The 11,156-nt window shown below is 33.4% G+C and overlaps 1 pseudogene; it reads right to left on the reverse strand.

Annotated features, from left to right (window-relative positions):
* Positions 1 to 1,620: 1,620 nt before the first annotated feature.
* Positions 1,621 to 1,720, reverse strand: LOC122100955 (annotated as a pseudogene).
* Between the last annotated feature and the right edge of the window lie 9,436 nt (positions 1,721 to 11,156).

The raw sequence follows: 11,156 nt of genomic DNA on the forward strand, positions 1-11,156 counted from the left end.
CACCTTGTGTTTCACAGGAATAACCAGAGAGTAATACCTGTTTGGTCAAGTAGGTCAAACTCACTCCATGAGTATATCTTAAAAGTATAATCAATTTAAGAGGTCAAATACATGTTTTGTACTGACAGTCATCTTACAGCAATAACTTACTACCTAATTATATCTGCATCTTCTTACCTGACATATAACAAGAGCTGAAATTGGTCTCTTTTATCTAATTTAATGTTGTATATGCTTTGATTATGATGATGTTATTATTTGATAAATAAAATGTACAGAAGAGTCGCTCCATAGAAATGACATGACAGAACACTGATAAATAAAAACATTGCAACACAGTTAGCTCTTTTCAGCCTCACCCTGTCCACATTGTCAAGCAACATTGCAACAGCACACTCACACATATACACATACACACATGTGTGCACATGTACACACATATATATGCATGCTAAATTCAGGGTTTAGTACACAAAAGTACAAATAAAATATTAGTGATTTGGACAAACGTTAATTTGCCTTATTACAAAATAATACACAATCCAGTCACCATGGGTGTTACATTTTACTTGCCTCACCACATGTGACCACTTAATTTATGTTAATTAATTGATTCATTCATTTGTTTTGTGCTAATACTAGCCTTGAATTCAGGGCCTGGTTCTGTCCCAGAATTTGTTGTTTTTTTGTTTTAAAAATTTGTAAAAATTTTTCTCCTAAGTCATAATGGTTTGGTTAAGTTTCTTAATTTTCAAAAATGCCAATCCATCTTTGTATCTGTACAAAATATTTTCACAATACAAAGCAACGGCAATATCTTACTTTAAAAATTCATGGATTCAATGGTATTCTTCAAGTGAATTGCCTGACTTTGATGTCAAATTATATTCAAGAGTTGTTTGTATACATCTCTAATGATTTCTGCAGAGTTTGTGATTTTTTAAATCAGAAATCATTTTAACTTATCTGTTGAAATGAGTAGTACAGAAACTAAAAATATTTCTGGTGCTTGTCTGAAAATATTATATTTTAAAATAATCTGTATTTTGTTTGTATAATGTCCATAATCTATTTCATTCTCTCCTAGATATAATACTTTGAATTCTACATTGTCTATATTATATAGGTTCATTAATAAATGTGTTATTTCAGATTGCATTCCATATAGAAAAAGTTTAAGATTCCTTTTTTACCTAAGTCCTTATAGTATTTTATTTCTTTGGGATAAAATGACAATGTTATCTACTTTCAAAAGTTTTGTAAAGATTATGCTATATGAAAGCCTTTCTAAGGTGAGGATTTAATACACTGATGTCAAACTAACTTTCAGTTCAATGAATTATATGTGTTGTTACATTTGTATTTTTTATTGTGAAAATACTGTACCGAGGGGTTACAATTACATGGGCAAGATAATGAGTAAATTTCTTATCAAGCATTGTAGCCTCCTCCTTTGTTTCCCCTTCCCATCCCTTCCCATCCTCCCCCAGCCCCCCCACTCAATCCTCCCCACTACCCCGCCCCGCACCAAAGTTGTAAAGTTCATTTTTGACATAACGACTTGTATTTTTGTAATCAATTTTTTAATAACTGTTTTTCATTTCTTGCTTCTGAAGAATGAAAAATATTGAATTCTTCACAAATTTTCATATCATCCTTTTGCAAATGCCATGATAATCTCTATATTGTTGTAATTTGGGTAAACGTGCTGCTGAAGCATGTAGTATCCTGTAAATTTAAGTAGTTAATGATGCAATCTTTATACAGGCATATATCCTTGGTTGACTGTTTGTAACCAGGAAACCTTATTGTTCCTAAAAATGCTATTGATCTTAATTCTCTAAAATTCTGTGTATATTGGAAAAAACATATTGTTTGGTCGATTGCTCACATTTGCATTTTTTTGTCAATGACTATTTCAAGTCTTTTTCATTTTAAATTTGATCATACTTTGAAGCCTTTATAGCTAGGTCCAAAGGTGATAGCTTTTCAAGTACTTATTTATCAACTGAGTTAGCTTTGTGGAGCTAATGGATTCAAAGCAAGCCTTGCTTAAGAGCTACTTCTAAACTTCTGGGCTTAAAATTTCCTAGATGAGGTCGTACTGGCACAAATGTCTACCTGATCCTTTACTCTTCTTCCATATAGCAACAGACCAACCAGAATATCTTACCCTGACAGCATAGATTGTCTTACTGGAACAAAACTAATCTTAGTTAAAAAGGATCATGGAGAGATGAACAATTAAGACAGAATCATTTAGACTAGAAGGCATTTTATCAAAATATAATTCTTTCTTATACCTAATATTTCAAAAGTAGCTAAAGCCATGAAGATGAAAAAGTTTTCACATGCATGATTACCTAATGTCCTGGCCAGTCTACCATCCAACCAGGCAGGAATTTACACTACTGCCTTTCTTTCACCAAATATTTTCACAGTTACAAGAGAAGTCTATATGTTTCTCCTTGATATTAGGCCTTAAATTGGTGATGTTTATCACAGTGTTTCCTCTTGCCTCTAGGCTGTAAATCTACAAATGGTAAAGCTTTAGGTCCAACTCTGTCAAACACTGAGGTAGAAATAATGGAGCAATACTTTAAAACACAGTTGCTTTTGATGCCCTAACCACAACAGTACATTGAAAAACATGTGCCTTTTTCTTACATTATATATAGTTATATATTTTATCTTTATACGTGCTAATATTTTATTTCACACAGTGAAACTTACTAGAATTAATTGATAATTTGACATATAAATAGATTGGAATATAAATAATAAGATTTAGAATGTACATTAGAATATAAAAAGCATCAATTCAATGTCTTCGGTATAAACTTTTGATACCTTCTAAGTGTTCTTGGGCTTCTGAATTCACATTGTAAAAAAAAAATTATTGTTTTCCTCTAATCTATAAGGGACTTTACCCTGCTGCTCTGTTTATTGTTTTAATTCACTGATGCCAAAATATTTTTCTCCAATTTCGGAAGCCTTCCTACTGATTATACCCAATTTTTCTGATATGATATCTAAAAGGTATTACTCTTCTGCAGGACCCATGGGTCCTAGGATCCCAGGTCCCAGTTATCTGCTTCATCAGATAACAAGGGCAAGATATCTCACCTAGACTCATGAAACATGTCAACAGAAAGTAATTGAAAATCCATATCAATTCCTTACGACACCAGAATTAGCAGTATGCAATTGTGAAATGCAATGCAACTTAAAATGCAAGATGAGATCACAAAATCTAACAGAAAGTACAGCAATTCAAACTTTCAAAAAAATGACCAGACCATATGTGTGACCAAGATCACAAATGTCACAAAATTATTTTTAATACCCCTCTTCTAATGATTACTGAAAGATTTAGTCCAGCATAAGTAGGCCAAAAAAATAGTTCCTGAACGATAGATCCATAATTGGTCTACCAAGGCTAGGAAAACTTGACTTCAGGTCAAATATAATTCAAAAAACATTAATTGAGAAGATCATTAATGCTTCAAAATACTGGTACTTCAGTAAAACTTGGTTCTGTTGTATAAAAATGTTATCATTCACAAACAAATGACAACCTACATTTAATCTCCTGAAAACAGATTCCTTTTGAAATAATCTTTTAAAAATCACATTCACCAAAATAACATTTCACAAGTAGACGATAGTGACATTACAAATTTTTCAAGTTTAGGGTGCAAGTTACAATAGAGTTGATTAATTTCTCCAGCACTACTGCCAAGCAGGTTCAACCATTCATTAAAGTGCAGAAATAGTACCACCCACCATTTGTGTTGTTCAGTAGGTGCCTTCCAGAAATGTGTCAAATAGAACAACCTTCCATAATTCAAACCCAAACACTAGCTAATATAGTAAGTTTTATCACTTAATAAGGTACATTTTAAAAAGTCACAAATAGATGCTTTATCATATGTTGTTTTATGTTTTCCCTATCTGTCTAACATAGTAAGAAATATGACTTAAAGTCATGAATATGGGTACTCATCAGAGATGTGACAAACATAAAATCTGTCTTCTATATCTATCATATTCCTCTATAGTAGTAAATCATGGTTTTCTTCCTTTTCCAAAACTTATAGGTAGTAGAAAATATTAGCCCATGTAAAATAAAATAATCACAAACCTTTTAACAAAGCCATTTATAAAATTTTGTAGTTAGGAATATATTCTAAGCCATATTTAAACTTTCTTGTTGAATAAAGATTAATCTTCCAAATGGATGAGAATAAAATCATGTCTAGGTCCTTCACGTCTCCAGTCTTGCAAATTGTTATTGCAGATGAATAAATTATGGAAATATAAGCTGACATCAGTTCAAGTATATTCAGGATTGAAACTCCATGGAATGTATTTAAACCTTTCAAAATATTAACAGAGAGTTTAACAGAATGACTATCAGGAAGTTGAAACCAGAGAGGAATAATAGTAAAGACATAGAATGAATGACAAATGGAACAAGGGACAAGTACAGCTAGAATACTCAATGTACACATGTGATAAAGGACGTGGTAAATCTGAAATAAATCTTGGAGAAGGGGTTGGTTGAGAATGATAGAAGAAGTCACCCTGATCCAGGAGAATTGGACAATTAGATGGACATATTTATTGTAATACACTTGCAAAACCTTTTGAAATTTAGTTAAAAAACACAACAAAAAACAAAAACACACAAAAATCACAACCAAATAGCAATCTCTAGAAAGGATGAATGTGACCACTCAAAATTTTAAATAGTTAATGAAAGGTAGTCTTGGGAAAGCAAACAAAGCTGTTCAAAGAGGGCAGCTTTGGGTAGCAGAGAATTTTGAACAGATTTAAATAGATTGTCTAAGGATATGAATCACCTATATCTGCTGCAAATATTTTCTTCTGTGAGTTCTCTTTGTCTGCAGTGGATAATCCAGTCCTCAGCCACACTTTATAGCTTGTGAAGATAGAATGGGAGAAACAATATCAAGAACCCATTACTCCACTGGAGACAGAAACGTCCTCTATGTTTTCTTTCATCTCTCTTCAATACTCTTTCGTCAAATTTTTAAGGCAAGTGATTTCTTTTGTTTTTTCTTTTTCTTTTTTTAATTTAATTTAATTTTATTTTATTTGTTGACATAATGTACAGAGGGGTTACAATTACATGGGTAGGATAATGCATACATTTCTTACCAAGCATTGCAGCCTCCTCCTTTGTTTACCCTTCACATCCCTTCCCAGCCTCCTCCCTCCCCCCCAATCCCAATCCTTCTCTTTCCTCCCCATTCCCCCCGCCCCGCACCGACATTGTAAAGCTCGTTTTGGACATGACAAATTGTACTTCTCATTGTTGCAACAGGTCCACCTGTTTCCTTAAACAACTGGTTTTTCCCCATGTCCTCCACAAGTTATACTGACATGAAATAAAGAGAAAGCAGGGGTTATATTGTGGGGGAGGGATACACAAAGCAACAAAGAGATAATCTTATAAATACCTTAGAAACATATATATGACAGAAAAAAAACATTAAAATACATATCTAAGGGTTCATTTTCCTGACATCACATTATCTGACCTTTTCCGCTTGACTCATACATATACTAGATATTGCAAATAAGGGAAACCATGGGACCTATGTTTCTCTGGGCCTGGCTTACTTCACTTAATATAATTTTTTCCAAGTTTTTCCATTTCCTAATAGATGGGGCAATGTCATTCTTTCTGATGGAGGCATAGAATTCCATTGTGTATATATACCACATTTTCTTGTTCCATTCATCTACTGAGGGGCATCTGGGTTGGTTCCATATCTTAGCTATGGTAAATAATGCTGCAATAAACATAGTTGTGCTGGTAGCTTTAGTGTGGTCTTTTTTGTAAACATTTGGGTAAATGCCCAAAAGTGGGATTGCTGGGTCATAGAGGAGTTCTATGTGAAGTCTTTTGAGGAACCTCCATACTGCTTTCCAATGTGGTTGAACAAGTTTACATTCCCACCAACAATGAAGTAAGGTTCCTTTCTGTCCACATCCCCTCCAGCATCTTTTGTTGTTAGAGTTCTTGATTTTTGCCGTTCTAACTGGAATGAGGTGATATCTCAATGTTGTTTTGATTTGCATTTCTTTTATGGCTAGGGATGTTGAACATTTCTTCATGTGTCTATTGGCCATCCTTCTTTCTTCTTCAGAGAAGTTTCTCTTTAAGCCTTTCGCCTACTTATTTATTGGACAGTTGTTTCTTTGAGGATTTGTTGTTGGGGGATATAATTTTTTGAGTTCCAAGTATATTTTAGATATGAGACCCTTGTCCGTTTTATGGCTATTAAAGATCTTCTCCCAATCCCTGGGCTTTCTATTGATCTTGCTAGCTATATCATTTGCCCTGCAGAAGCTCTGCAACTTTATGCAATCCCATTTGTCCAACCTTTCTTTGATTTGTTGTGTTTCCGGGTCTCTATTCAGAAAATTTCGGCCTGAGCCAAGGAGACATAGGGTTTCTCCTATTCCATCCTGTAATATTTTCAGAGTGTCTGCTTTGAGTTCAAGGTCTTTGATCCATTTGGAGTTGATTCTGGTGCAGGGTGATATGTAAGGATCTAGCTTTAGTTTTCTACATGTAGTTAACCAATTTTGCCAGCACCATTTACTGAAGAGGCTGTCTTTCTTCCATTCTATTATTTTAGCTCCCTTATCGAAGATTAGATGGCTATAGGTCTGTAGGTTCATTTCTGGGTTTTCAATTCTATTCCATTGGTCCTGAGGTCTGTTCTTATGCAAATACCAAGCTCTTTTGATTACTATGGCTTTATAGTAGAGTTTGAAATTTGGTATTGATATTCCTCCAGCAGTGTTCTTTCCGTTGAGGAGCGTTTTTGATATTCGGGGTCTTTCATTGTTCCATATGAATTTTTGGATTGCCTCTTCTATTTCCTTGAAGAATGAGGTTGGAATTTTGATAGGTATTGCGTTGAATTTGTAGATAGCCTTGGGAAGTATTGCCATTTTCATGATGTTAATCTTTCCAATCCAGGAGCATGGGAGGTTTTGCCATTTTTTAAATTCTGTGTTGATTTCCTTTTTCAAGATTTTAAAGTTTTCATCATAGAGGTCCTTGACTTCTTTAGTTAAGTTAATTCCTATGTATTTTATTTTTTGTGGGGCTATTACAAATGGAGTTGCTGTCCTAATTTCAGACACACTTTTCTCATTGTTGGCATAGAGAAAAGCCATTGATTTTGGGGGGTTAATTTTATAACCTGCTACTTTGCCAAAGTTTTGAATCACCTTGAGTAATTTGGGAGTGGAGTCTATGGGATTCTTTAAATACAAGATCATGTCATCTGCAAAGAGGGAGAGTTTTATTTCTTTTTCCCTATTTGGATCCCCTTTATGTCTGCATCTTGTTTTATTGCTGTAGCTAGACATTCTAATATTAGATTGAAGAGAAGTGGAGAGAGTGGGCATCCTTGTCTTGTTCCTGAGTTAAGAGGAAATGGCTTTAGTTTTTCACCATTGAGTATAATGCTGGCTGTAGGTTTGTCATATAAATCCTTTATTGTATTGAGGAATGTAAGTCAAGTGATTTTGAATTATATCTTTCATTCTTTGTTCTGGCAAAGTAATTAACCAAACTAATTTACTAAATATTATTTGCCATTTTTTCTACCATACTGTTTACTTGTCTAAAAGAGCCCATTAAACTTCACCTTTGCATTTGGTTGCCACAAAAACCCAACGTCTATGTTAATGAGGACAAACTCTAATGTAAAACTTTGTCTCCAAACAACCGGTCCAAGAAGCTGTGATCACAAATATTTAACTATACTTTTTTTCTTTTACATTGAAAGTCTTCTTGTGTCTAAAGTGCCACAAAAATAAGTACTCCATCTACTTTTTGGTTCAATCACTTCTAACCTCAAAGATATATTTTGCTAAGAAGATGCTTAGAGGAAACCAAAGTATACTCCACTTTTATGTTCTCTCTTAGGTCTCTCCTTAGATACCCTATCAGGATCAGTGAAGTTATTCTTTGCAAAATTATTTCAATAGATTATTTTTTTCTTGGTCTTGCATTTGCTCAGCAAGATGTATGGAAAATAATAGAGTTAAATGATCCATACCTTGGGTGACAGTGTCTGTTACAAAGGACAATGCTTCTATGTCCTAAATCTATGTCCTCCTCTTAGCTCTTGCCTAATTTCCAATTAAGCACAGCTTCTTGGCCTCAAGTCCAGTGAAGCTGAAAGACTAAAAGATCTCCTCCTCACCCTGCCCCGCTATATCTTCATGGTTTCTCTTTTAAAACTCTTTGAAGTTGCCTCATTTGAACACAGAATTTATTTTCCTGTCTTCATTCAGTCTATTCTGCATTGTAGTGAGCCATATAGGCTCTGTAAAATCACTTTAGGTAACAAAAATATTAAGACAATCTATATCAAAATTTCTGGCCTCCCTCCACTGCTGAAGTCAATATGCTTAGATAGGGCTTGTAAGAACATTGTTTGCTTACCCTTTCAATTTTCTCAATTCTTTTCTGATCCCAAACTTTTTGGCTTATGTAATGAGAAGTCTTCACTACCTCATGTTGATAAGGATATTATTTTTGTGAGCTGCTTATAAATGTGTAATCATTGGAGTATCCAATCAGATTTTTTTTCTGTGTTTCAGTGCTTCACGTGCAAAGACATTGGGGAAAGTGTTACAAACAGAAAAGTGTGAACCCAATACCTTCTTTCATTTTGGAGGGCACTTTCTGCCTAAATATTTTGACTCAAATTATCTTTTTCAAAGAATAATTTTGGTAATTAAAGTTCAATTCACAAATTTTGATGTCTAAGTTTTTTTTAAGAACTTTGAATTTCACACAGTGAGAGTATGTTTCCTTGGTAAGGACAATTCTCAAGGAAACCTACAGGATTTACAGTAAGGTTTCTGAAGTTTGTTTAGTGTGAAAATGAGCTATTTTTACCCACTTTTCTCCCTCTCAACTAAGTCTCCATAGTTTCTTTGAATGAAAGCCTATTTTCCCAGGCAATTTTCTTAATAGGCTAAGTTGTTAAAAAGTTTGAGCAATTAAAATATGCCTGTCATAATTTTTAAACTCTTTTGAAATTCCTTTATCAAAATCACGTTTTCCCCAATCATAATTCAACCTTGAACATCAAAAACTGTAACATGTTGTTCACATGATATAGTGTCCATGCAACTATTATTTTCCAGTGGCTTTATGTGTATATATGAACATATAAGCTGATGCTGAGCAAAATGAACTCCAAGATATGAATACAGAGTTTTTTTTGCAGTTGTTTTTAATGTACTATATGATTTCTATTTTCTTTGGGGTTTTCCCCCTATGGTTTGCCCCCGGCTCTATTTGATTTTGGTAGCCTGTGTATTGTGTATACATTTACCTTAATTAGGGAAGGGAACAGGAACAACAAAATGGCGACACAAAGGACAAAGAGCAAGACAATGCAATAGCATTACTCACAAGACAATATGTTGGAAATGTACAATACAACTTGTGAGGAGTATTGAGGTGAAAGAAAACTGTGAGAAAAATGAAAGGGGGTAACAAGTTTGAAAAGTTATGTATTCACTACCTCACAATTACTGTAACCCCATTGTACATCAATTTGACAATAAAATTAAATTAAAAAATAAGCTGCATAAAATATAATTTCACTGTATTGTACAGTAAATACTATTCTGTATTTTATGTAGCAACTTTTTAAAAATCAATACTATTTGGCATCTAATTTGAATCGATTACTCTTTTTTTATCAGAGAGTCATCAACTTGAATGTTATCCAACTAGACAATATTTTCACAATAAACTTGCCAATATTTTGAAAAAAGAATAAATTTAGTATTTTCTCATACTAAAACCGAAAACAGTTTAATTCTATGGAAACCCATAACTTTTAAAAGTAAATAAGTTGTTATGAGGACAGAATATATGTGCTCCTCAAAACTCCTATGACTAATAAGTACTCATTTTCAAATTCTGAACATTCCATATCTGAGAGATTCAAAACAGTACCTGTTTGCATGTTATGTAATTTTGCAATAGATGCAGTTTCCAATGGATTGTTCCAAATTGAGAAGTCAACAGAAAAATAGCCACATTCTGGTAGAGGAAAAAATTATGAAGCATCTGTAATTAATTCTTCAAGAGTAAGCACATTTTATCAGAGTAAGCTATTATTTCTATGACCATCAATCCCAGGATTTATTCCATAAAGTCATCCTAGTCCAATAGTTTCCAACTTATAAAGTGCACCTTAAAATTCCCTGAATTCACATCATGAATAGCTTATCTCTATTGTGAAAAATACTACACCTCTGATAATGTGATGCTCTCCTTGTTCTGGAAAGAATACTACAATAAACTGGGTTGCATCATTTTTCCCCTAGTGAGATTCTTGAGATGAGATCACTTGCAAATGTTATTCATTTTTATACTTTTTTAAACTATCACAGATATTCAGGATGCTAAGGTCAGAAGATTATGGTTGAAATCTCCAATAAACTCAGAAAAAGTCAGACACAAGTGGCACTGAGATTGAAGTGGTAGCGCACGATCCTTGAGTATAAACAGGCTCAGAGACAGTTTCCAGGCCCAGATCTCAAGCCCTAGGACAAACCAATAAAACAAAAACAAATCCCAAATGTAGCATTTTTCTCATTGTATAAAGAGGCACGTAATTAAGGAACTTGCTTCCTGTGTTACATATAGGTAGAAGAAAGAAGATGTCACACAATTATTCTCTTCATACAATGTCATACAAAACCCTCAAAAATTGCAATTTTTCTATACTTATAAATTAATATTGATTTGTTGGCAACTCTGTCTAGATTATTTACATTATCATCTTATACATGAACTGTTGGAATTATCTATTAACTAAGATCTAATTATACCTCTTTTGAAAGCATATTCTAGGCAAATAGAATGCCAGAAACATTTGTGAATTTGTCAATTAAACCCTCTACTTAAAAAGAATTTTGTAGTATCCTATAAAATATTAAATTACAAAAAGACTAAAATATTTATGTTAACTCTAAATTCTAATTTAGAAATATCTACAAAGTCCTGCATTTGATGAACTTTGCTATTTCTCTAGACTTAAGATTTTGTAATCCTTCCTCATTTCTTTAGAATC

This window comes from Dipodomys spectabilis, unplaced genomic scaffold (assembly GCF_019054845.1).
Source record: "Dipodomys spectabilis isolate Male_0828 unplaced genomic scaffold, ASM1905484v1 ptg000612l, whole genome shotgun sequence".
Lineage (NCBI taxonomy): Eukaryota > Metazoa > Chordata > Mammalia > Rodentia > Heteromyidae > Dipodomys > Dipodomys spectabilis.